The sequence below is a fragment of the Puma concolor genome, chromosome A1, assembly GCF_028749965.1.
Source record: "Puma concolor isolate L17-30 chromosome A1, mPumCon1.1.hap2, whole genome shotgun sequence".
In the NCBI taxonomy this organism is placed as follows: domain Eukaryota; kingdom Metazoa; phylum Chordata; class Mammalia; order Carnivora; family Felidae; genus Puma; species Puma concolor.
Window position 1 is genome coordinate 85,751,705 of NC_141667.1, and position 24,802 is coordinate 85,776,506.

General features: G+C 36.2%; 1 long non-coding RNA gene across 2 annotated transcripts in view; it reads left to right on the forward strand.

Moving 5' to 3' along the window:
• Positions 1 to 20,209: 20,209 nt before the first annotated feature.
• Positions 20,210 to 24,802, forward strand: part of LOC147584280 (uncharacterized) — a 124,610-nt gene continuing 120,017 nt past the window's right edge. For both annotated transcript variants that reach the window (XR_015247870.1, XR_015247921.1), the window contains exon 1: positions 20,210 to 20,322. This is a non-coding gene — a long non-coding RNA (uncharacterized LOC147584280). The remainder of the gene's footprint in view (positions 20,323 to 24,802) is intronic.

The window sequence follows — 24,802 nt, forward strand, 5'->3', positions numbered from 1 at the left end:
TTTTCTCTTTCTAAAATAGAGTTGGATTAAGGAGTGGAGGGCTATCAGGTGCATCAAGTTTGAGTAAGAGAGTAGCAAGTGAATGGGGCATATTTCATCTTGAAAATCCTGCATTTTCCATCCAGGTAAGAACTTCTCTGTAATCATAGCACAGCGGTAGGTGTGGCAGAGCACACAGGGCTGCATCCACTGCACCAGAGACCAAAGTGTCATTACCTGAAGGATTGTTTGCTGTTGGAGAACAAACAGGCATGCAAACTAGGAAGCTGTTCTGACCTTCTACTTTTTGGTCCCCAGGGAGGCCTTTTATTTTAAAAAAATAAGGAAACCATTGGTTTTTTATATCAGACAGATACATATCACAACTAGTAGTAAATTGCCCATGATTCCCTGTATTATGTTCCCCAGGGAGTCCTCTGTGAGGGGAAACCAATGATTTCAACTTTTCAGGTATGAAGTTGTCCTTAAATTATCTCCTTTATGGTCTTAGTCCATACTGTGTCAATAACAGGAAAACAAAAAGGGAACATAGTTCAAGCATATTAAAAAAAAAGAATATTTGCTGAAAAGACAAAAAATCGAATGTGTCTGACTACTTTTATATACAACTCAACATTATTTTTCTCCATAAATATAGGAATGTTTTATGTCCCAACGAATACACACATTTGTAATAAGACAGGATTAGCTCCCTATCGGATTCCTACTTGTAATCATCATCTCTAAGTGTAATAGAGAGTTGGAATGTTAAAAATATCCACACATTTCCTTTTCTCATGCAATTATCCTAGTTCTTATCCCCTTTTGTGGTATCTTAGAATAGATTTTGTTCTGAGTAACTCTTTAAAAATGCAGTAATATTTAAGAATTCAATGGGGATAAAAGAAAAAAATGAAAATCCAAATGCACAGATATCTTTATTTACTACCTCATTTTTGGAAGAAAAATGATTTGGGGTGCCAGTCTCATATGTAAGGAACATAGAGTTTGGTTACTACAAGAGTTCAGAAAAATGCATAGTAAAGTGAATGTATGTAGCACTAATACCTCTCTGAACTCGTATAATTTAGCATCTCTGAAACAAGGCCCTTATCTTACCATTTCCATGTACTTTTAGGATCTTTATTTTTCACTGAATAGCTTACATTTTCAAATGCTTTCCTTTTTACTCATATGCTCCTGTGGCCTAACAACCATACCACCTAGAGGATACCTGTATTAAAGATGTATTTGTACAAGTCCTACAGTTAGCTCAGACGGATTTGTTTCAGGTATCGGGGGCATGACCCAATCATGGTGGCCCAGGTGATGTGGCATTCCCATTGGGCTGATGTGGCTCTAGTAGAATTGTGAATGTAGTCAGCCCAAAGAGGAGCACATGGGTGGGAGTTTTATTTAAAGGAAATCAGGCTGCAGAAATCAAAAGATGGGGAAATCAATGATTGACAAAGTCCTCTACAAGTTGTGATATTTAAAAAAAAAATTAATGTTTATTTATTTTTGAGAGAGAGAGACAAAGCACAAGTGGGGAAGTGGCAGAGAGAGAGGGAGACACAGAATCCGAAGCAGGCTCCAGGCTCCAAGCTGTCAGCACAGAGCCCAACGCTGGGCTTGAACTCACAAACTGTGAGATCATGACCTGAGCCGAAGTCGGATGCTGAACCGACTGAGCCACCCAGGCCCCCCCAGGCTGTGATATTTTGTGAAATGGAAAATATTGGGATTTGAGTATGTATGAATTCAACTGTGCTTATTTGAAAACTCTATCATTTACTGATCGTTCTATTATGAAAACGAGAGGAAGAATGTTATAAGGAAAAAAGTGTCCTTGAGCTTGAAAGTGGAAGAACTCATCGTTAATTGCAGTTTTACCACTGAGTTAGACCAGACACTTTGAGCAGGCAAAACAAGAGGTTTTTTAGATCATTTCTAGGTCTCTTCCACCTCTTTGACTCCATAATCCATGAATACTGTCAGTGACCTAAAACGGTGTATGTCTGAAGGAGTTGAAACCAGATGGGTGGCCTCATGTGATCGGAACAGTTGAGGATAAAAGACTTATTGTATTTGGGAGAAATCCAAAGTTTATGCATTATCCCAAGTTTGTATCTTTATTCATATTTTCCTGATAGTTTGTTGTAATTACTCAATAATTTTAAAAACCACCCAAAATAGGCATTATGAGATTGTATTTTCATTCTAGCCTGCCTCGTTGTTGCATGCCTAAAGAAAAATAAATAAAAACCCTGAAAAGCAGCCAACTCAAATATTGCACACCTGGCTCCCATTTGTTATAAGATTATCACTGAAAACAAAGATTCTTGACTTTTACAACCCTCAATCCTGTGGCCTCCTCAGCAGTACTCCCAGTCTAACCTGGTGGAAACTGAACCAAGAACAAAAGAAAGCTCTCAAAAAGACCCATGCTATGATCTCCATATTAACGTCTCCCTCTCCTGGCCCCTGAACTCAATGACAACATTTAAAACAAAGGCATAAAAAAGGAATTATGACAGCAAGAAACATGTTGGGCTTCTTCCATCCTCCCACCCATGTGTAACGATAAATCTAAAATACGACAAAAACATTTTCCTTTGGCAGGAGGGTTTTGCTTTTCTTTTGGAGATACCAAGGCCCCATAAAAGAAAAACATTTCTCTCTTCAGTTCTTTCCGTTTTAAAAATGTTTAAGTTTTTTAAATATGCAATTGGATTAGAAATCACGAAGAACAACACAATAGAACAGACTGCCAGAAGGGCCGCCTGCTGCCTAGGTGTGTCTACATTTAACCATTCCATTTTGCTCCAGCTCTAAATTGTAATTTCTAATTACAGTAGGCTTGCCAGGTTCATTGGGTCTGCGAAGAAAGTAAATACAGACAACAGATTCTAAATACAGAATTCTATTTAAAAAGACCTCCAGATCATTCAGACCAGCCCTCTGGCTGTAACTGCTCAAGTATCCCAGAGATTGAGCAGTTGGCCTTTTTTGTGTGTGTGTGTGAAGGTCTAGATGCATATATTTGAATAATAACCTCATCGCATTTAAAAGCATCCACATATCTGAAAGTCTTTACTAAAAGGAAATTCTGTTTTACACTTCATCTATAGCTATTACGTCTTTTTGAAGCCCATTAAAAAATCAATCTCCTTATATATGGAGAACTGCAATATTCTATCCTTCTATATTACATGAATAGCGCAAATATATTAGGTATTGTCTAATTTAAAATAACACCACCCTGCACTTGGGCAAACCTTGATAATCTGTCCGATGTGCCCAGCCCTGACAGAGGATAATACTCTCTTTTTCTTCTGTTTTCCCTAAGAGATTCTAAATACACTATACCTGAACTCCCGTATCTTAATATAACCAAGAATTGTCGTTAACTATTGTGAGTAGTTTGATCATGACACAGGAGAGTTGTGTGAATAGTGGGTCTAGGGATTACAAGTGATTGATTAGGGAAAGACAGTGGAGAAAAGGGGGATAATTCCAGCACAGTGCTTTGGGAGAACTGGAGAAATGGAAGATAAGTAGATGTAGAAGTGTCTGTTATAGGACTTAGCTGTGGAGGAAATGCTGGAGTTTAGTTGAATTGATATGGTGCATGGTGATTAGTAGAGGACTTAATTTTGCATGGACAACAAAGTAAGGGATGGGCTTTTCAGGAAATGAAGGTGATAGGTAAAGCTTCATGTAGGAGCACTGGCAGGAGATGACAGGTTCAATCAAAGTCAAAATGAAAGGTGAGGATCTCCTGGTAGTGAACTGGAGTATGTACTAGTAGAAGACAAAAACTTCAATAACAAATCCTGGACAGAGGAGGTGTGGGAGTACAATATTTCCTATGGATTATATCCTCTCTCTAACTTCTTGCCAAGCCACCTACCTAGGTTGATAGTTATAGTTTATTTTCTTTCTGCAACAGTAATGAACTGAATTACTTTGCAAACATTCAAGAAAACTGCCCTGAACTTAGGGATGGAAACTCTTGGGTAGTTATCAGTTGTGAAATCCAAAGTGAAGAGTAGTTCCAAGAACAGCTCCATCTGCAAAAGTTCTTTGTCTATGTTGCGGCTTTAAATTGATGGTTTTTGAAAGTATGAAAACCAAATATGGCCATTCTTCTTGAAGAAAGTGAATCTACAACTTAATTAAAACTTCTATGACCAGTGTTGCCAAAAATGAAATGAAAGAGGTGTTCTCTTTTCCTACTCTTGGTGGAAAATACATAGGTGATACCCTGTCAATCTGCACACAGTTTTAAAAATACTGATACTATTAATTCCTAGGAAGTTGTCCTAAAAATTACACTTAAGATAAATTCTAAATGTGAATATTTATTACACTATACTTTACAGTAGTATCAAATTAGGAACAGTTCAAATAACCAACAATAAGGAATTAGATAGTAAAATTTTTTATTCACGTTAAAGAATATTATCCAGTCAGTTAAAAAGTCAGCCTATTGAAGAATAGTGACAAAAAAGAACATTGCTCATGTAGTGAAAAGCAGCATATTGAAATGCGTATGATTCATGTCTTGATCTTGCAAAAACAAATTTTAAAAGATGGAAAAAGCACAAATAAATTTATTTATTTAGTCATTGATTTTGTCAACATGGTTACTGAGCACCTAGCTGAGTATATACATTCCTATCTTACAGAGTTTATACTTTGTGGATAGAAGACAGATAATAGAGTAGGTAGGTATGTAGGTAGGTAGATAGATAGGGATGTATATTTAGTTATATTAAATTGTGTGTGTGTGTGTGTGAGTGTGTGTGTGTGAGTGTGTGTGTGTGAGTCACTTAACATAATTTCACTGAGTTTCCTGAATGGATAAAGTCAGGAACATTATAAAAGTGTCTACCTGATAGTAAGGTCAAAAGAACTTAATAAATACCTACAAAGTGCCTAATACAATAAGTGAGAAATAAATGTTACAGTTAGTTTTTATTGTTATTCCCTCTTCTACACATACAGGTAAACTTTATGAATGGGATCCTCCAGGCTTTGACTCTAATAATGCAAATTTGACAAATCTTATTCCCTGAATACAGCTTTCAAGCTTACTGTTTTATTAAAGTTCTAAACTAATAAGCCTTCTTCTGATTTAGGATTATATGCTTCACGAGGCACCTGAGTGGCTCAGTCAGTAGAGTGTCTTACTCTTGACTTGGGCTCAGGTCATTATCTCATGGTTCATGAGTTTGAGCCCCACCTTGAGGTCTGTGCTGACAGCACAGATCCTGCTTGGGATTCTCTTTCTCTTTCTATCTCTCTCTCACCTGCTGGCTCTCTCTCTCTTTCTCTCTCTCTCTCTCTTTCTCTCTCTCAAAAAAAATAAATTTAAAACAGAGGATTATAGGCTTCATGAATGAGTCAGAGAATGAGAAACTCCTATAAAATTATTTAAAAGGTGAATTGAAATAGATGAGCTTAATATTTGACAACTGTGATGCTTGGTATATACTTTTAGAGTGGATTAATGGATTAGTGGTAGGTGAGAAAATGGGAAGAAAGAATAAAAGTTTTTCAAAAGTTTGGCTATAAAGGAGTAAGACAGGGAATGCAGGAAAGGTAACAGACTCTAGAATTTTTGTTTCATTGTGTAATTTCTTGTCGGTTGATGACTTTTTAAAGATGGAATACTGGGGTAAACCTTTGCCAAATAGGACCACCAACAATGTTTCCCCTTTTCTTATGATCCCACCTCTCATGCCATCCATGAAGATGGAAGATGCATAATCTAGTTCCTTTCACCTTGAATCTGAGCTGGACTTGTGACTTGGATTCATCATCAGAGTTTGATGGAAGTGACATTTTCAAATCTCTAATATCAGTCTTGAGAGACCTGTAGCTTCCACATTTACCCTCCTGAGATTAAGCATCCATATACAGAAGCTTAGGCATGTACATGGAGAGAGAGATTTGATCGGCCTCCAGATAATGGAGGCACCACATGTTAGTATAGTCATCTTGGCTTTTTTTTTTTTTTAAACCTGTTGAGCTATCACCTGAAGGCAGTGCCATAAATGACCCTGACTTACACCACATGGAGCAGAGACTAGCTGTCTATGTTGTTTTCTGACCAAATTTTGAAATTGAGAGCAATTAAATGGTTGTTTTGTTTGTTTGTTTGGGGTTTTGTTTTGTTTTGTTTTTGTGTTTGTTTTTTTTACCAAAGTCTTTTGGGATCTAATTCACTGACCATACAATTCATCCATTTAAGTATACAACTCAGTGTTTTTTTAGTATACTGAGATGAGTTGAGCCATCATCACAATTTTGGAACGTTTTAATCACCTCCAAAATAAAACCTCATGTTCTTTAGCTATCAGTCCCTGTAGTTCATTCCCCTATAACCCAGAATACACACAAGTGGCTTTAGCAGGGACCTGAGTTCTGGGTAAAACCCTGGAGGAGGGAAAGGAGTCTAAGGACCAAAGTCAGTACCTTGGGATTGTGGTGTAATGCCACCCAAGATGTGTCTTGTTCCTGAGCTGGGAGATTTCTTTTGTTCATTAACTTCCATAGTCAAGAATGAAGAGGGGATAGCTCTGCAATGCCCCAGTGACATGAAGACCCCAGGGCACTTGTCCATGCAGGCAGGACTGGCCTTCAACAGCAATCCCAATTTTCTCTCTTCACCTCAGAATGACCACTGTCATTCTTGGAACAGAAAGGAAGAGTTTTCTTGTTTGTTTGTTTATTTGTTTTTTTTTTTTTTTAAAGGCCCTAAGCAAACTCTGATCTCTCTTGTGTCTGTATAGATTTTCCAATTCCAGAGATTCATATGCATGAGATCATATAATACATGAACATGCATGTCTGGCAACTTTTATTTAGCATAATGCTTTCAAGATCCATACAAGCTGTAACATGTGTCATTACTTCATTCCTGTTAGTGGGAATAATATTCCATTGTACGTATATACCACTTTCCTTATCCATTACTCTGTTGGTGGATATTTAGGTTGTTTCATTGATTACTTGCACTTTTTAGCTATAATGAATAATGCTGCTACAAGCATTCATAGAAAATATTTTTGTCTAGATATACGTTTTTATTTTTGTTGTATATATATATACATAGTAGAGGATCATAACTCTGTTTAATCATTAGGGGAGCTGCCAAACTGTTTTCTGAAGCAGCTGTACTATTCCATTTTTCCACTAGCAGGCTCTGAAAGTTAAATTTTCTCTACATTGTCACTAATACTTCTCACTATTTGTCTTTTTTTTTATTATTATAGCCATGCTGGTAGGAATAATGTTGTCTCTTGTGATTTTGATTTGTATTTTACTGACAGTTAATGATGTCTAGCATCTTTCATGTACTTACTAGGCACTTGACTATTTTCTTCGGAAAAATGACTATTCAGATCCTTTACCAATTTTTAATGGGGTTATTTTTTTATATTGAATTGTAAGGATTCTTCATATATTCTAGATACCAGTCCTTCATCAGATATATAATTAGGAAATATTTTCTCTCTTTCCATCGATTGTCTTTTTTACTTTTTTATTTGAAGCACAAAAATTTTTATTTGAAAAAGTCCAATTTATCTATTTTTTGTTGTTGTTGTTGCTCATGATTTTGGTGTAATATTTAAGAATCCTTTGCAAAATCCCAGGTCATGAAGATTTACCCTTTTGTTTTCTTTTAAGAGTCTTAGAGTATTGGCTCTTACATTTCATTATTTGATGCATTTTGAGTTGATTTTTGTATATGGTTTACGAAATGGATCTGACTTTATTCTTTTTCTGCTATTCACTTGTTGCAGGAACATTAAGTGAACATATTTTTCTTTTCCCACCACTGGTTGTGGCACACTTGTCAAAAATTAATTGACCATAGATGCATGCATTTATTTCTGTGCTCTCAATTTTATTCCATTTTTCTATATGTCTATCTCTGTCCCAGTACCACAGTCTGTCTTTCTTTCTTTCTTTCTTTCTTTCTTTCTTTCTTTCTCTTCTTTTTTTTTAAGTTTATTTACTTGGAGGTGGTGGTGCAGAGAGAAAGTGAGAGAGAGAAAATCCCAAGCAGGCTCTGTGCTGTCAGTGCAGAGCATGATGGGGGACTCCATCTCATGAACCATGAGCTCATGACCTGAACCAAAATCAAGAGTAAGGTACTTAACCAACTGAGGCACCCAGGTACCCCCTAGTATCCCAGTCTTCATTGCCACTGCTTTGTAGAAAATTTTGAAAGCAGAAAGTCAAGGTCCTCCTACTTTCTTTTTTTCATAATTGTTTGGCTATTCCGGGTCCTTGGAATTTCAAATGGGTGTTACAATTAATTTGTCAGTTTCTACAAAGAAGTCATTGGAGCTTCTGATATGGATTGCATAGCATATGTAGATAGTTTACTGAGTATTTGCACTTTAATGTTAACTCTTTTGACTCAAACAGGATATTTTATAAAATGCATTTAGATTTTTAAAAATCTTGTATAACAACATTTTATTATTTTGACAGTATGAGTTTTGGCTCCTTTTATTAAATTTATCCTTAAGTATTTTATTATTTTTGGTGTTATTGTGAATAGAATTATTTTCTTAATTTCCTTTTTAGATTAATCATCATACATGTATAAAAATACAACCTCTCAAAGACAGTAACATACGTTTAGCACGGAGAAGTTACAACATTAGAGGAGTAACTTGGTGATAAATACAGCAGGAGAAGTGAGATTATGGTGTGGTTAGGCTTGGAGATCCAGACCAGAATTGAAAGATTGTGTTACAATATGTGATAAATAATAATTCCTTTTTTTTCTTGGAAGATAATGTGACAAAGGCTTTAAACAATAGATATTTTTTATTCTTTTTTATTCTTTTGAAGTAGATCCACTGAGAAGGAGAGTAGACAAGGTGTCTAAGCTGTTTCCTCTGACAAAGGAAACAATGTTAAAGGGCCTGTAAAATTTGGTGACTGAATTAATGGTAGTAGCAGCATCAGTATTCCCACTTAGTGTATGTTCTTCCAGGCAGAGGTATGGGATGTAATTTGGGTTATTTCTGGATTGGAATTTCTCTAAGAAGGTGTGATGTAAACATATGAGAAAGAGAACTTAAGATGTTAATTTAAAATGTGATGTAAATTATTTTATACTTTTAAAATAAAAACGGGGATTTATGAAGAGGAACAAAGTTGAAGAGTCATTGCCCTTGAGGTTCCAATGAGGTCAAAAGAACAACTAATAGGGAAGAATAGGTGATCTGAAATAAGACAAGGTTGTTAGAAACTAATTCATTTGATTTAATGACAAAACCAGGGTTTGATCACAAGATTTTGTACATGAGAGAGTGACAATGATGTCAACGGTAAGGAAAAAGTCAAAGAAATGAAAAATTTTTGTTTTAATTGTGTTGTTCACATTGAAAGCTTTTAGGATGATAACTGAAGTTAGGATGACAGAGAAGAAAACAGTGAGCTATGTTATATGTTAGGTGATGAAGAAAAGGACCAAAATGTGAGCAGATGGCAACAATAAGGGATAGTTTAAATTTCTAGTGGCATGAGCAGAAAAATAATTATTTTAAGTCTATTCATTGTGACAGAATTGGTATATTGGTTTAGATTATTTAGGCATGAAAATTATGTAGTTCTATATTTTTAGTATAGAGAACTTCCTATCACCAAATGTAAACAGCATATATAGTATGATTTAATTTTTATAAAATTATGAATCAAATCAGGACAACATAGACCTATAAGGTTACTAGTGATAATTTCTGCAGAGACCCAGCTGATATTTTCTTTTCTTTTAATATATTGTTTAAAAATAAACATTATTGGGGCGCCTGGGTGGCGCAGTCGGTTAAGCGTCCGACTTCAGCCAGGTCACGATCTCGCGGTCCGTGAGTTCGAGCCCCGCGTCGGGCTCTGGGCTGATGGCTCAGAGCCTGGAGCCTGTTTCCGATTCTGTGTCTCCCTCTCTCTCTGCCCCTCCCCCGTTCATGCTCTGTCTCTCTCTGTCCCAAAAATAAATAAACTTTGAATAAAATACTTTAAAAAAAAAACAAAAAAACAAAAAAAAAACATTATTTTGAAGTTCAGGAAAGATAAAATAAAATCCATTTGTTATTTTGAAATATGAAAAGGAGTTTCAGGAAGCTTATATGCCACAATCTCAAAATTCAAATGCATGAGCTTTGCTCTTGGGAGAATGTTAACATGTAAATGTAGAAATATATTACTTCCTTTATTTTGTAGTTAAAAACATACTTTTCAAATTATAGATATATGATGGTAAATCTCTGGGGGGAAAATGGGAAAAATAAGTTGAATGAAGTGATCAAATTACTTTGTGTCTGTCAGTGAGTATGGCAGAAACAATAACCTGGAAAAAATGTACTTATATTCCAGACTAAGGTAAAGGAAACTTAGCTACTCAGGAAAGAAATTGGACAGAAAAGGAGATTACAAATTTCAACAGTACTGAAAACTAAGAATGGTAGTTACAAATACATGAGTTTCCAAAAAGAAAAAAAAAAATTGAATGGCAGGGTAGGGGGTGGGGAGCCATGAGAGAATAATATAGTCAAGAAAGCAGAAATTAGATTTTCTTATACATTCTTGTGTTCTTATATGTCTCCCTGGGTGAGTGCTTGAAGTAGGAAGCACTAATTATAAGATGTCAAAGTTCAACTGTTTTCATCTGAATTTTCTTTTAGACATAGAGACAATATATGTCAGCCATCTCTAGATTCCAGAGTGTGATGGGGCACTGATAACTCAGGCCATTAAGATGGCCAGAAGTCTACAACTTCCCTGAGTCTTTTATTTTCCTCTGGAACTCGAGCAAGTTACTTGTCTTCAGATGAATACAATTCATAAAAGAGGCTGATAGAGAAAGCTGTGAGGTGGTTACAGTTCCAGAGTATAGGGAAATGAGTCCTTCATTCCTGAAGAAGGATTATTTATTTATTTATTTATTTATTTATTATTTATTTATTTACATCCAAGTTAGTCGGCATATAGTGCAATAATGATTTCAGGAGTAGATTCCAGTGATTGATCCCCCATGTATAACACCCAGTGTTCATTCCAACAAGTATCTTCCTTAATGCCCCTTGCCCATTTAGCCCATTGCCCCACTCACAACCCCTCCAGCACCCTTCAGTTTGTTCTCTGTATTTAAGAGTCTGTTGGGTTTTGTCCCCCTCCTTGTTTTTATATTATTTTTCTTCCCTTCCTTTTGGCTCATCTATTTTCTATCTTAAATTCCTTACATGAGTGAAGTGATATGATGTTTGTATTTCTCTAATTTCGCTTAGCACAATACCTCTAGTTCCATCCATGTAGTTGTAAATGGCAAGATTTCCTTCTTTTTGATTGCGGGATAATACTCCATTGTATATACATATCACTTCTTCTTTATCCATTCATCCGTCGATGGACATTTGAGCTCTTTCCATACTTTGGCTCTTGTGGATAGTGCTGCTATCAACATTGGGATGCATGTGCCCCTTCGAAACAGCACATCTGTATCCCTTGGATAAATACCTAGTAGTGCAATTGCTGGGTCGTAGGGTAGTCTTATTTTTATCTTGTTGAGGAACCTCCATACTGTTTTCCAGAGTGCTGCACCAGTTTGGATTCCCACCAGCAGTGCAAAAAGAGATCCTCTTTCTCCACATCCTCGCCAATATCTGTTGTTGCCGGAGTTGTTAATTTTAGCCATTCTGACTGGTGTCAGGTGGTATCTCATTGTGGTTTAAATTTGTATTTCCCTGATGATGAGTGATGTTCAGCATCTTTTCATGTGTCTGTTAGCCATCTGGATGTCTTCTTTAGAGAAATGTCTATTCATGTCTTTTTCCCATTTCTTCCCTGGATTATTTGTGGTTTTTTGGGGTGTTGAGTTTGAAAAGTTCTTTATAGATTCTGGATATTAACCTGTTGTCTGATATGTCATTGGCAAATATCTTCTCCCATTCCGTAGGTTGCCTTTTAGTTTTGCTGATAGTTTCATTCGCTATGCAGAAGATTTTTATTTTGATGAGGTCCCAATAGTTCATTTTTGCATTTGTTTCCTTTGTCTTTGGAGACATATTAAGAAGTTGCTGCGATCAAGGTCAAAGAGGTTTTTACCTTTCTCCTCGAGGATTTTGATGGCTTCCTGTATTATGTTTAGGTCTTTCATCCATTTTGAGTTCATTTTTGTGTAAGGTGTAAGAAAGTGGCCCAGGTTCATTTTTCAGCATGTCACTGTACATGTACATGTACATTGTCCCAGCACCGTTTGCTGAAGAGACTGTCTTTATTCCACTGGATATTGTCTCCTGCTTTGTCAAAGATTAGTTGGCCATCCATTTGTGGGTCCATTTCTGGGTTCTCTATTCTGTTCCATTAATCTAAGTGTCTGTTTTTGTGCCAGTACCATACTGTCTTGGTGATTACAGCTTTGTGTAATACATCTTGAAATCCAGGATTGTAATGCCTCCATCTTTGGTTTTATTTTTCAGTATTGATTTGGCTATTTCGGGTCTTTTCTGGTTCCATACAAATTTTAGGATTGTTTGTTCTAGCTCTGTGAAGAATGCTGGTGTTATTTTGATAGGGATTACATTGAATGGATAGATTGCTTTGGGTACTATTGACATTTCAACAATATTTGTTCTTCCTGTCCAGGAGCATGGAATCATTTTCCATTTTATTTTGTATGTGTGTGTCTTCTTCCATTTCTTTCATAAGCTTTCTGTAGTTTTCAGTGTATAGATTTTTCATCTCTTTGGTTAGATTTACTCCAAATGGTTTTAATGGTTTTTGTGCAATTATAAATAGGATCAATTCCTTAGTTTTCCTTCTGTTGCTTCATTATTGGTGTCTAGGAATGCAACCAATTTCTGTGCATTGATTTTATATCTTGCCACTTTGCTAAATCATGGATCAGTTCTAGGAGTTTTTTTGGCGGAATCTTTTGTGTTTTCCATATAGAGTATCATGTCATCTGTGAAGAGTGCAAGTTTGACTTCCTCCTTGCCGATTTGGATGCCATCTATTCCCTTGCGTTGTCTGATAGCTGAGGCTAGGACTTCCAATACTATGTTGAATAACAGTGGCTAGAGTGGACATCCCTGCCTTGTTCCTGACCTTAGGGGGAAATCTCTCACTTTTTCCCCATTGAGGATGGTATTAGTGGTGGGTCATTCATATGTGGCTTTTATGATCTTAAGGTAAGATCCTTATATCCCTACTTTCTTGAGGGTTTTGATCAAGAAAGGATGCTACATTTTGTCAAATGCTTTCCCTGCATCTATCAGGAGGATCATGTAATTCTTCTCCTTTCTTTTATTGATGTATCACATTGATTGTTTTGCAGATATTGAACCAGCCCTGCATTCAAGGTATAAATCCCACTTTGTCGTGGTGAATAATTCTTTTAATTTATTGTTGGATCTGGTTGGCTAGCATCTTGTGGATTTTTGGATCCATTTTCATGAGGGAAGTTGATCTGTAGTTCTGCTTTTTAGTAAGGTCTTTGTCTGCTTTTGGAATCAAAGTAATGCTGGCTTCATAGAATGACTTTGGAAGTTTTCCTTCCATTTCTATTTTTTGAAAGAGCTTCAAAAGAATAGGAGTTAACTCTTCTTTAAATGTTTGGTAGAATTCCCCTGGAAAGCGAACTGGCCCTGGACTCCTGTTTTTTGGGAGATTTTTTATTACTAACTTGATTTCTTTCCTGGTTATGGGTCTGTTCAAATTTTCTATTTCTTCTTGTTTCAGTTTTGGTAGTTTATGTTTCTAGAAATTTGTCCATTTCTTGCAGATTGACTAATTTATTGGTTATAATTGTTCATAATATTCTTTTATTATTGTTTTTATTTCTGCTGCATTGGTTGTGTCCTGTCTTCTTTCATTCCTGATTTTACTTATTTGGGTCCTTTCCTTTTTGTTTTTGATCAAACTGGCTAGGAGTTTATCAATTTTTTTAACTCTTTCAAAGAACCAGCTCCTGGTTTCATTAATCTGTTCTACTGTTTTTTGTTTGTTTGTTTTTTGGTTTTGATAACATTGATTTCTGCTCTAATTCTTATTATTTCCTGTCTTCTGCTGGTCTTGGTTTTATTTGCTGTTCTTTTTCCAGCTCATTAAGGTGTAAGTTTAGGTTGTGTATCTGAGACATTTCTTCCTTCTTTAGAAAGGCCTGGATTGCTGTATACTTCTCTCTTATGAGCGCCTTTGCTGCATCCCAGAGGTTTTGGGCTGTGGTATTAACATTTTCATTGGCTTCCATGTAGTTTTTAATTTCTTCTTTAACTTCTTGGTTAAGCCATTCATTCCATAATAGGATGTTCTTTAGTCTCCAGGTACTTGTTATCTTTCCAAATTTTTTCTTGTGGTTGATTTCGAGTTTCATAGCGTTGTGGTCTGAAAGTATGCACAGTATGAACTTGATCTTTTTGTACATAAGGGCTGATTTGTGCCCTATTATGTGATCTCTTCTGGAGAATGTCCCATGTGCACTCGAGAAAAATGTGTATTCTGCTGCTTTAGATGAAATGTTGTGAATATATCTGTTAAGTCCATTCTTTCCAGTGTGTTATTCAAAGCCTTTGTTCCCTTGTTGATTTTCTGTTTAGATGATCTGTCCATAGCTGTAAGTGGGGTGTTGAAGTCCCCTACTATTATGATATTATTATCAATCTGTTTCTGTATGTTTGTCATTAATTGATTTCTGTATTTTGGTCTTCCACATTTGGAGCATAAATGTTTACAATTGTTAGATCTTCTTGGTGGATAGACCTCTTAATCCTGATATAATGTCCTTCTTCATCTCTTGTTACAGTCTTTATTTTAAAACTTAGATTGTCTGATATAAGTGTGACTACTCCGGCTTTCTTTTGGCGACCATTAGCATAATAGATGGTTCTCCATCCCCTTACTTTCAATCTGAAGGTGTCTTTAGGTCTAAAAAGGGTCTCTTGTAAGCAGCATATAGATAGATCTTCTTTTCTTATCCATTCTGTTAACCTATGTCTTTTGAGTGAAGTGTTTTATCCATTGACGTTTAGAGTGAGTACTGAAAGTTATTAATTTGTTGCCATTATGTTGCCTGCAGAGTTAGAGTTTCTGTTGGTGTTCTCTGGTCCTTTGTAGTCTTTGTTGCTTTTGGTCTTTTTTTTTTTTTTTTTTTTTTTTTTTCCCATCTTTTATCCCCTCAGAGAGCCCCTGCTAAAATTTCTCTCAGAGCTGGTTTAGTGGTCACAAACTGCTTTAGTTTTTGTTTGTCTGGGAAACCTTTTATCTCTCCTTCTGTTTTAAATGACAGTCTTGCTGGATAGTCTTGGCTGCATATTTTTCCGATTCAGCACATTGAGCATCCTGCCACTTTGTTCTGGCCTGCCAAGTTTCTCTGGATAGATCTGCTGCAAACCTGATCTGTCTTCCCTTATAGGTTAAGGACTTTTTTTTTCCCTTGCTGCTTTCATAATTCTTTTCTTGCCTGAGTATTTTGTGAATTTGACTATGATATGCCTTGATGATTGTTGTTTTTTGTTGAATCTAATGGGAGTTCTCTGTGCTTCCTGGATATTGATGTCTCTGTCTTTCCCCAGGTTAGGAAAGACTTCCACTATGATTTGCTCACATTAACCTTCTACCCCTTTTTTCTCTCTTTCATCTTCTGGGACCCGTATGATTCAGATGTTAACTTCTTTTTAATGAGTCACTGAGTTCTCTAATTCTTACATCATTCTCTTTTGCCTTAGTTTCCCTCTTTATTTTCTGCTTCATTATTCTCCATAAGTTTGCCCTTTATATCACTGATTTGCTGTTATGCTTCATCCGTCCTTGCTACCGTGGCATTCATTAGAGATTGCATTTCAGTTATAGCATTTTTAATTTTATCCCAACTAGATTTTATTTCTTTCATATCCACAGAAAGGAATTCTATGCTTTTTTCAACGCCAGTCAAGTAGTCTTATTATCACAATTCTCAATTCTGGTTCAGACATCTTGCCTTGTATCTATGTTGATACATATACAGTCCCTGGCTGTCATTTCTTCCTTTTCTTTTTTTGGGGGGTGTATTCCTTCTTTTCAACATTTTGAAGGAAGAAAAATAATTAATAAAATAAAATAAAATAAAATTAAATTAAATTAAAATTAAAAAATTAAAAACAACATAAAAAATTCAAATAAAGGATGCTAGGTTCCCGGTGTGTTTGGTCTGGTTGTTGAAAGAAGCTTGATAGAATAGAGAAAAGAGGGGAAGAAAAAACAAAAAGAAAAAGAAAAAAAAGGAAAACATTTGAAAACTTAAAAAAATGAATACGATAAAATACAATAAAATGAAATGATCAAAGTAAGGTAGAATTTTAAAAATTTACAAGAAAGTAAAAATATGGTAGAAAAAAGTCTTTTTTTATAAAAAGAAAATAAAAATATTTTTTTCTCTTCCTCTATTCAAGAATAAGAAAAAAAAAAGAAAAAGAAAAGAATAGATGGACCAGCAAACAGAATGAAATATGATTGGAATTACATACGGTTTCCCCTAGAAGTCAAACTATGAAGCACTTTATAGTCCACAAACAAATCAGGCAAAGAGACTTGCAGTGTTGCTTTAGAGCAGTTAGCCCATTTGGGGGCGGTGAGGAGGCTTGGTATAACAACTGCATTCTCCACTAGATGGAGCTGGGATGGATAGTTGTGGCGCGAGTGTAGGTTGTATGCGCATGTGCGGGAGGGGTAAAAATGGTGTCACCCAGCTACCCAGTCTCTAGTATCAGAACTCTGTGCTCTCTGGGACCAGAAAGCAAGCACCCCTCCTTTACCTCTGGCTTCTGTCCACTCCCCGCTTCTATCCTGTCCCTGACCAAGCTATCAGTCTACCAGGTGGCACCTCCCTCCCAAGTTTTATCTTAGATGGGGCTGTGTTTCCAAACCCCTCATTTCTGAGGGCCCTACAGCTTTGACCCGCTCAGACCCCCTGGGAGAGGGTCTTGCCAAGCAATGTCTTGTGCTGGCCTTCCCCCAAGAACATTCATAAGATCGTGCTGATGCAGATGCCCAGAGACTGCAGCCGGGTGCCAGTCTGTCCCAGAAAAAGGTCACATGATCATTTAGCAGCAGCGTTTCATGGATTGTGGTAAATCAAAACACACATCTGGCACCAGCCTTCATCCTAAAAATCCTTGTACTTCCACCAGCAAATGTGGCTGTTTTCTGGGGTCCACTGGGACCTTTGTGGTAGAGGCCGCACAGCCTCTACCAAATGTCCTCCCAGCAGGGGAACCACCTCTTTCCATGTGGCCTGAAGACCTCTCGGACATTCTGCTCTGCTCCTGGGGATTCCCCCTTCCCACCAGAGCTCTCCAGGTATTGAGCTATGGAGTTTCAGCCTCTGTGCTCCCCTGTTTATAGAGTCTTAATGGAATTTAAACCCTGGCCTTTCTCCTTTCTCCCTTTTTTGTTCAGTCCTTGCAGCTGTTTCCACTCTGTCTCTTTCTCTCCAGCTGCTTTCATGGTGGGGAGAGGGGAGGAGGAGTGCTTTTCCTGTACTCATCCTCTCTCCACAAGAAAAATCATCTCCCTACTCTCCACGGCTTCTTTCTCCCCCGGTTCTCCTCTCTGTGACCTGCTGAGTTCTGTGGTTCTAGATGTGCAGATTGCTGTCTTAATCCTCAAATAAGTTTTCTAGGTATTCACGATGGTTGTGTGTTGATCTAGCTGCATTTCAAGGATGAGAGAGGCAAAACAACCAACAACAACAATAACAAAAACTTCCATGCTGCCCCACAATCTTGGCCCCTCCCTTCCTGAAGAAGGATCTTAATGGACATTCACTAGGTATTTAGTCTTCCAAATTGAGGATATAACATGGGTAAGAAGGGGACTATTAGAAGGAGATTATTTAGAAAGCTGTGGGTATTTTTATTTCTATCTATTTCTCCCCTTACTTCTCACTATACACATGTTCATTTTCCTACCTCCTTCCTACAGGGTAATTTTCTTTTACTTTAAATGTAGGAAAGGGGGCTTTGATTGGTACCCTTACAGAACTTGATGTTTATGTCCTGGAGTTTACAGAATGCATTAGATGAGTGTCTAATTCATAATGGTGAGCTGCTGTCTGTGAAGCAAAAATCACTCGATGACTTGAGATTAGCAATGGCAACACATTCAGTTTCTACTATGATCAACTAGACAACACCAAAGGTCTCCCCTTATTATGCCATGGATCCGCTTTTTAGTATAGTGACTCTACTTGCCTTGTCTTTGGTGACTAAATACTGTCCTTCATACCTGCCATGTAATTCATCTTCATTGTATTTGGGGAGGTCAGTTTGATGATAGCAATTCCTACAGTAAGTCCAGGTCTATAGTGTGTAGCCAGTACTGAGCTCTTCAAGATGCTCTTGCTCCCCCTGCAGTGCTTTTCTCGTCATCATGGTGTAGAGTGTCTCCCGGGCCCTCTGGGTGGACATGGTGTGCTGTGTCATGGTGATTGGTGACAAGGTAGGTGTTCCTAATGTAGCATTTCCAGTATCCCTATATGTTCTCTTACATTGTACCAAAGGTGTCCTGGTATTTCAAGTTCATTTGGTATAGGCCATATTTGGTTCTAGGTTTCGGTCAATAAACCAAACTTCTCTGGTCATGGCCAACTACCTAAGACAATACATTCAATACAAATCTTTATAAGATTCTTCATCCAAGGAGAGAATCACTTCAGTCAGGAGAGGAAAGGTTTCTTCTACCGACAAATGAAGCTCAGCAGAATTTAGGCGTTTGATGTCTCCAGTTACACTGAAGTAAGCATAGGTGTGCCAATTCCGTTTTCAGGGTTTAATTTCTTCTCAATAACTGCTCTAACTTTAATATTACACAACCCAAACTTTTTAATTTAATTTTCATTGTAATACAACCATCTTCAGAAATAGACTTTTGGTTAGTTTTATAGAAGCTTTGGCCCTGTCACTACAGAGGAGATGTTTCTTTGGGGCAGCCATGGAAGCATTTGGTCCCTTATCCAGATCTTAGGCTGGTAATTTCTAGCCCTGCATGAACCTTTCTTTTCCTAGATTCTTTAATGCACTTTGAAGAAAGCACTCATCTTAATAAAGCATGTTCCTTATTTTCACTATAATCTATATCATTAACAACTTAGTTTCACCATGCTTTGTCTTCTGTACATCCTTTACTACAGATGTTTACAGGTAATAATTAAATATCTGATTTACCTGTGCTTTCCTTGGACTATGTGTATTCCCTTCACCAAAAAAAAATAGAAACATCGATGTCTTTAGTCTTATTAGGTATGAGGCCCATTCCAGATATCTTCGAGTCAATTCTGAAAACTTATTCCTAAGGTTCTGTTCCTCTGGAATATTACTGTCCAATAGAAATATAAAGGGAACCACAAATGCAAGCTACTTCTGCACTGTTAAAATATTTACTAGGTACATTAAAAATATTTTTTAAAATTAATTTTATTTTTATTTTATTTTATTTAATAATTTTAATTTTAATTTAATTTTATTTTAAATCAAAATATCTAAATGTTATCATTTCAACATGTAGTCAAGGTAAGAATTATTACTAAAATATTTTTATAATTTTTTTCTTACTACCTTTGAAATCTTGTGTGTATTTTATAGAGAACGTCTCAATTCCAACTAATTACGTTTCAAGTTGCTCAACAGCCACATGTGGCTGGTCGCTACTCTTTAGGACTCTTCTTTATTAAATAAGCCGACCAACATAAGTGATACAGAGTAAGGGATTTTATTTATTTATTTTTTTTTTTCAACGTTTATTTATTTTTGGGACAGAGAGAGACAGAGCATGAACGGGGGAGGGGCAGAGAGAGAGGGAGACACAGAATCAGAAACAGGCTCCAGGCTCTGAGCCATCAGCCCAGAGCCCGACGCCGGGCTCGAACTCACGGACCGCGAGATCGTGACCTGGCTGAAGTCGGACGCTTAACCGACTGCGCCACCCAGGCGCCCCAGAGTAAAGGATTTTATATAAGGACTAGAAATTACTCAGTTATGGAAATGGGAAGAGGCCTCCTTGCAACGCTCTTTCTCTGCATCTGATACTGAGAGCGAAGCTGTTTGCAAATGGCCATGAGGTATCAGACCAGCCGCAGAAAGGACAGCTGGGTATATACAATACCCAGGATAAGGACTCACTAGGATGAACTGGCACCAACATCATTCTTTTGTTGTCTCCAATTACTGCAGGGGAAGTATGGAAAAGCAGCTGCTGCCTTTACCATAGACCTGTACCCTCAGCAGTCCTGGGAAAGTAAGACGCAGGAAGGCTCCCAGGTCATCAAAGTGAGACTTCAGATAGGTGAGTAAAGGTGTGACCTGCCTCAAGGCATGGTATTCTACACTAATCTTCTTTGCATAAAAGATGTGGCTGCTGCTTCACCTCCCCCTTCCAAATGCAGGCAAATTTCTTTTGTAGCTCTTACGATTCTAGAGCCATACGGTACAGGGAGCTTTAAATGCCATTTCCAGCCCAACTAAGGTGACGCAGTAAGAAGCCACGACAATGATGTTACATTCAAAAGGGTAAAAAGATGAGCAAATTGAGAAACAAAACTTACATGAAATATCATGGGAAAAATGAATATCTATAATTAGTAAAGGACTCTCACCAGTCACTTAGAAAACAGTAGTAACCACCAATGAGTAAATTGAACATTGAACATTCTCAAAAGGTGAAAATAAGCTATAAAGGGTGGCAAAAGTACAGCCTCATTTCTCATAAAAAATAATGTAAATAAAAATACATAACTGGCAATTTGGTATTTTTTATAGTTAGAGTTCTGAGAACATGCTATCATACAATGCTGGGTAGCATAAAAATCAGTGTCAAACCAATGAAGTGTAATTTTGTAAAATGTCTCAGAGCCTTAAAATGTTTTCACTCTTGAGGTGCCTGGGTGGCTCAGTCAGTTGAGTGTTGGACTCGAGCTTAGCTCAGGTCTTGATTTCAGGGTACTGAGTTCAAACCCTACATTGGGCTCCACCCTGGGGTAGAGTCTACTTAAAAAAAAAAAAAAGTTTCTACTCTTTACTGTAGCGATTCCACTCATTTTGTATTCATATTTTGAAATGGGTTAAGTTTTATAAATATCCAAAATAAGAAAATAACAATCATATAAAATACTCTTAGAAAGTATAAACATGATGAAAGCCAGATTCGTTACTGTGTATAAAGTGACAGTATGATCCCAACGATTGAAATCCACATTATAATGAAGTATTTCCCCAATTAGAAAAAAAAAAAAATTTAAAGGAAATATTTTAAGATGTTAACAGATATTGTAGATTATTTTTAATTGTTATTATATTTTCCTCTCGTTTTTTTTACCATTTTTGCAATTTGGTGTTCACTAAATGCTAAAACCTAATCAATATCGTTAAAGTGTTTAATTTAATGGCACTGTTTTTGCAACTGTTTGGTATACATCATATATTACACATTTTTTAAATAATGGATCATAGTTAATGATTTAGTGGGTACTATATATAAGTTTTCTTAAAATCTTTTGGCCAATTTAAGCTTCTCCAAGTATTTTATGGGCATTCTCTACATTCTTGCTATTGTCATTTTAGCCTGTTAGTCATTTTTATGGGTATGTAGTGATAGGTCACAGGTGTTAATTTGCACCTCTTTGAGAAGTAATTTTTATATGCATCTTGGCAACTTGCATGTCCTCTTTTGTGAAGTGTTTTTGTTTACCTTTATGGTTATTTGTCTTTTCTTATTGGAGGTGTTCTTTACTCCTGGGATGCTAGTCCTACCTCATGTTTATGTATTGCAAACAAGTTTCTCCACTCTATTCCTTACATTTGCATTTTCTATTTTTTTTTAATGGCAATGAGATTTTAATTTTAATGCAGTTCAACTTACTAAGCTTTTCCTTTAGGGTTAGTGCTTTTCACTGTTAGTGTCCTATATAAGAAAAACCTTCGCATACTCCAAGGTCATGAAGATGTTTTTGTATGTTATCTCCCAAAAATTTTATGGTTTGACCTTTCACATTTAAGTCTATGATCCATCTCACTTGATTTTTTATGTATCATGTGGGGTAGAATTTAATTTTTATGTTTTTTTTTCCTAAATGGAAATCTTGATTAAGCCTCATTTATCTTGCAGCCTCTTTCATGGCAATAGTAATTTGGCTTTAACTTAGATTACTGTATATGTGTGGATCTAAATCTAGATACTTTGTTCTATTTCACTTCTGTCTTCTGTTGTACATATATATCACTTTGTTTTGAATACTATAGCCTTATAATTGGGTTTACATCTAGTAGTATACATCTTTCAACCAAGTTCAATTCTTTTTTTTCATATATAATTGACATATAACATATCAGTTTTAAGTGTATAATGTAGCGATGATACATGTATCAAATGATCAACATAATAAGTCAAAATAATACCATTACCGTACAGTTGCAACTTTTTCTTGTGATGAGAACTTTTATGGTGTACTCTTAGCAACTTTCAAATATATAATACATTATTATTAGTTCTAGTTACCAGGCTGTATGTTATATTTATTTTATGACCTGCAGTTTATATCTGTGGAACAGCTTCACCTATTTTGTTCATCGTCCACCCCTACCACCTGCCCCTGACGACCACTCAAATGTTCTCTGTATCTATGAGTTGCTGTGTTGTGGTGTTGTGATTATTCTTAGGTTCCACATATAAGTGAAATGGTACAGTTTTGTTTTCCTCTATATGACTTATTTCACTTAGCATAGTGACCTCCTCAGTGTCTACCCATGATGTCACAAATGGCACAATCACATTGATTTTTTGTGGCTGAATAATATTCCTGTGTGTGTGTGTGTGTGTGTGTGTGTGTGTGTGAGTGTGTGTGTGTGTGAGTGTGTGTGTGTGTGTGTGTGTGTGCGCGTGCGTGTGCTACTTTTTTTTTTGTATCCATTCATCTATCAATGGACACTTAGGCTGCTTTCGTGTCTTGGCTAATATAAGGAATGCTGCAATGAGCATAGGGGTACATACAGCTTTTTGACTTCGTGTTTTTGCTTCCTTTGGTTAAATACCCAAAAGTGAAACTGCTGGATTATACAGTAGTTCTATTTCTAATTTTTTTGAAGCATCTCTGTGCTGTTTTCCACAATGTCTGCACCACTTTCCGACCAACAGTACAAGGGTTTCCTTTTCTCCACAACCTCCCCAATACTTGTTTCTTCTTGTCTTTTTTATAATATCCATTCTAACAGGTGTGAGATCATATTTCATAGTAGAATTGATAGCATTTTACTGATGATTAGGGAGTACATTTTCATGGGTCTGTTGGCCATCTTTATACCTTCTTTGAAAAAATATGTATTCAGACCATCTGCTCATCTTTTAATCAGATTGTTTTTGCTATTGAGTTGTAGGAATTCTTCATATATTTTGGGTATTAACCTCTGATTGCATACAGAATTTGCAAGTATTTTTCCCATTTGGTCGGTTTTCTTTTCATTTCCTTGATGGTTTCCTTTGCTGTGCAGAAGCTTTTTAGTTTGAGGTAGCCCCAATTTTTAATTTTTGCTCTTACTACCTTTGCTTTTGGTGTGAAATAAAAAAAAAAAAAATCACCACCAAGACCAATATTGAGGAGTTTACCACCTGTTTCCTTTTAGGAGTTGTATGACTTCAGGTCTTATGTTCAAGTCTTTAATCCACTTTTAGTTTATTTTTGTGTATGATGTAAAGTAACAACCGTTTCTGACATTTAACGGTTCAATCCATTAACTTCATATTAACTTTTCATGGAAATTAGAATATTTGTTCATTTTTTTCCTTTATTGATTGCTGATTCTTTTTTTACGTGTGAAACTCCTGCATAGAGATCCCTGACTTCACAGAATATGATAAGAAGTATATGTCATTTAACTTTTAGTGAGAAACTGAGAGAGGAAGGAACAATTATTTTCAGTTTATAAATAAGTAGTCTAAAGACTTGTAAAATCTGAAGTAAATTGCTAATAAGAGTGAGTATATAAACAAATTGGGTGATTTTAAGTAATACAGAAAGCACACAAATATGCAGTTATGAATATAGAAGAACATTCTATTTTGACCTTCTACATCAATCTGCTCACACTCTTGCCTCTATAGTTTATCAAACATGCTATTTACCATAGTCCAAATGTAGGGTTTATCTCACAAGATAATCCTGTTATAGACAATCTAGTTATTGAATGTCTTCAACAAAAAAACAGTTTTGTTAATAGCTTTTTGTGTCACTTTAAATCCATCTAATATCTGGAACTCCATTACATATATTTTACAAAAATCTCTCCTTCCTCAAACTGATGGTGATTATTTTGTCTAGAACTCATAGTGTTTCACATAAAACAAAACAAACAAACAAAAAAGCGAAACAAAAACTTACTCAGCTGGTAAAGTTTGTCTATTCTTTTATTATTTTTTCTTAAAAACAGCAAAAAAAAAAAATAAAACAAGGATTTGAATGACCAAGGTTTTATTTATTCCAGTAGCCAATGTCTTTCTCACTTAGAAGTACATAAAGACCATTTTATAACATTTCGTGAGCAATATTATCCTTTATATCAGACTTGATATGAAAAGATAGAGGTTTTCAAAGCATTTTCTATATATAAATTTAAATGTTGCTTACTGTCATCCCTCCAGGGTGTTTCCCACCTGAAATAAAAAGGTACATTCTAAGCTTTTTCATAGAAAGAAAAGACCTATGTTTAGTATCAAAGAAGAACTTGAAATTTGATCTTTCAGATAATCTGAAAGACAAACTACAGTTCCACAAGGA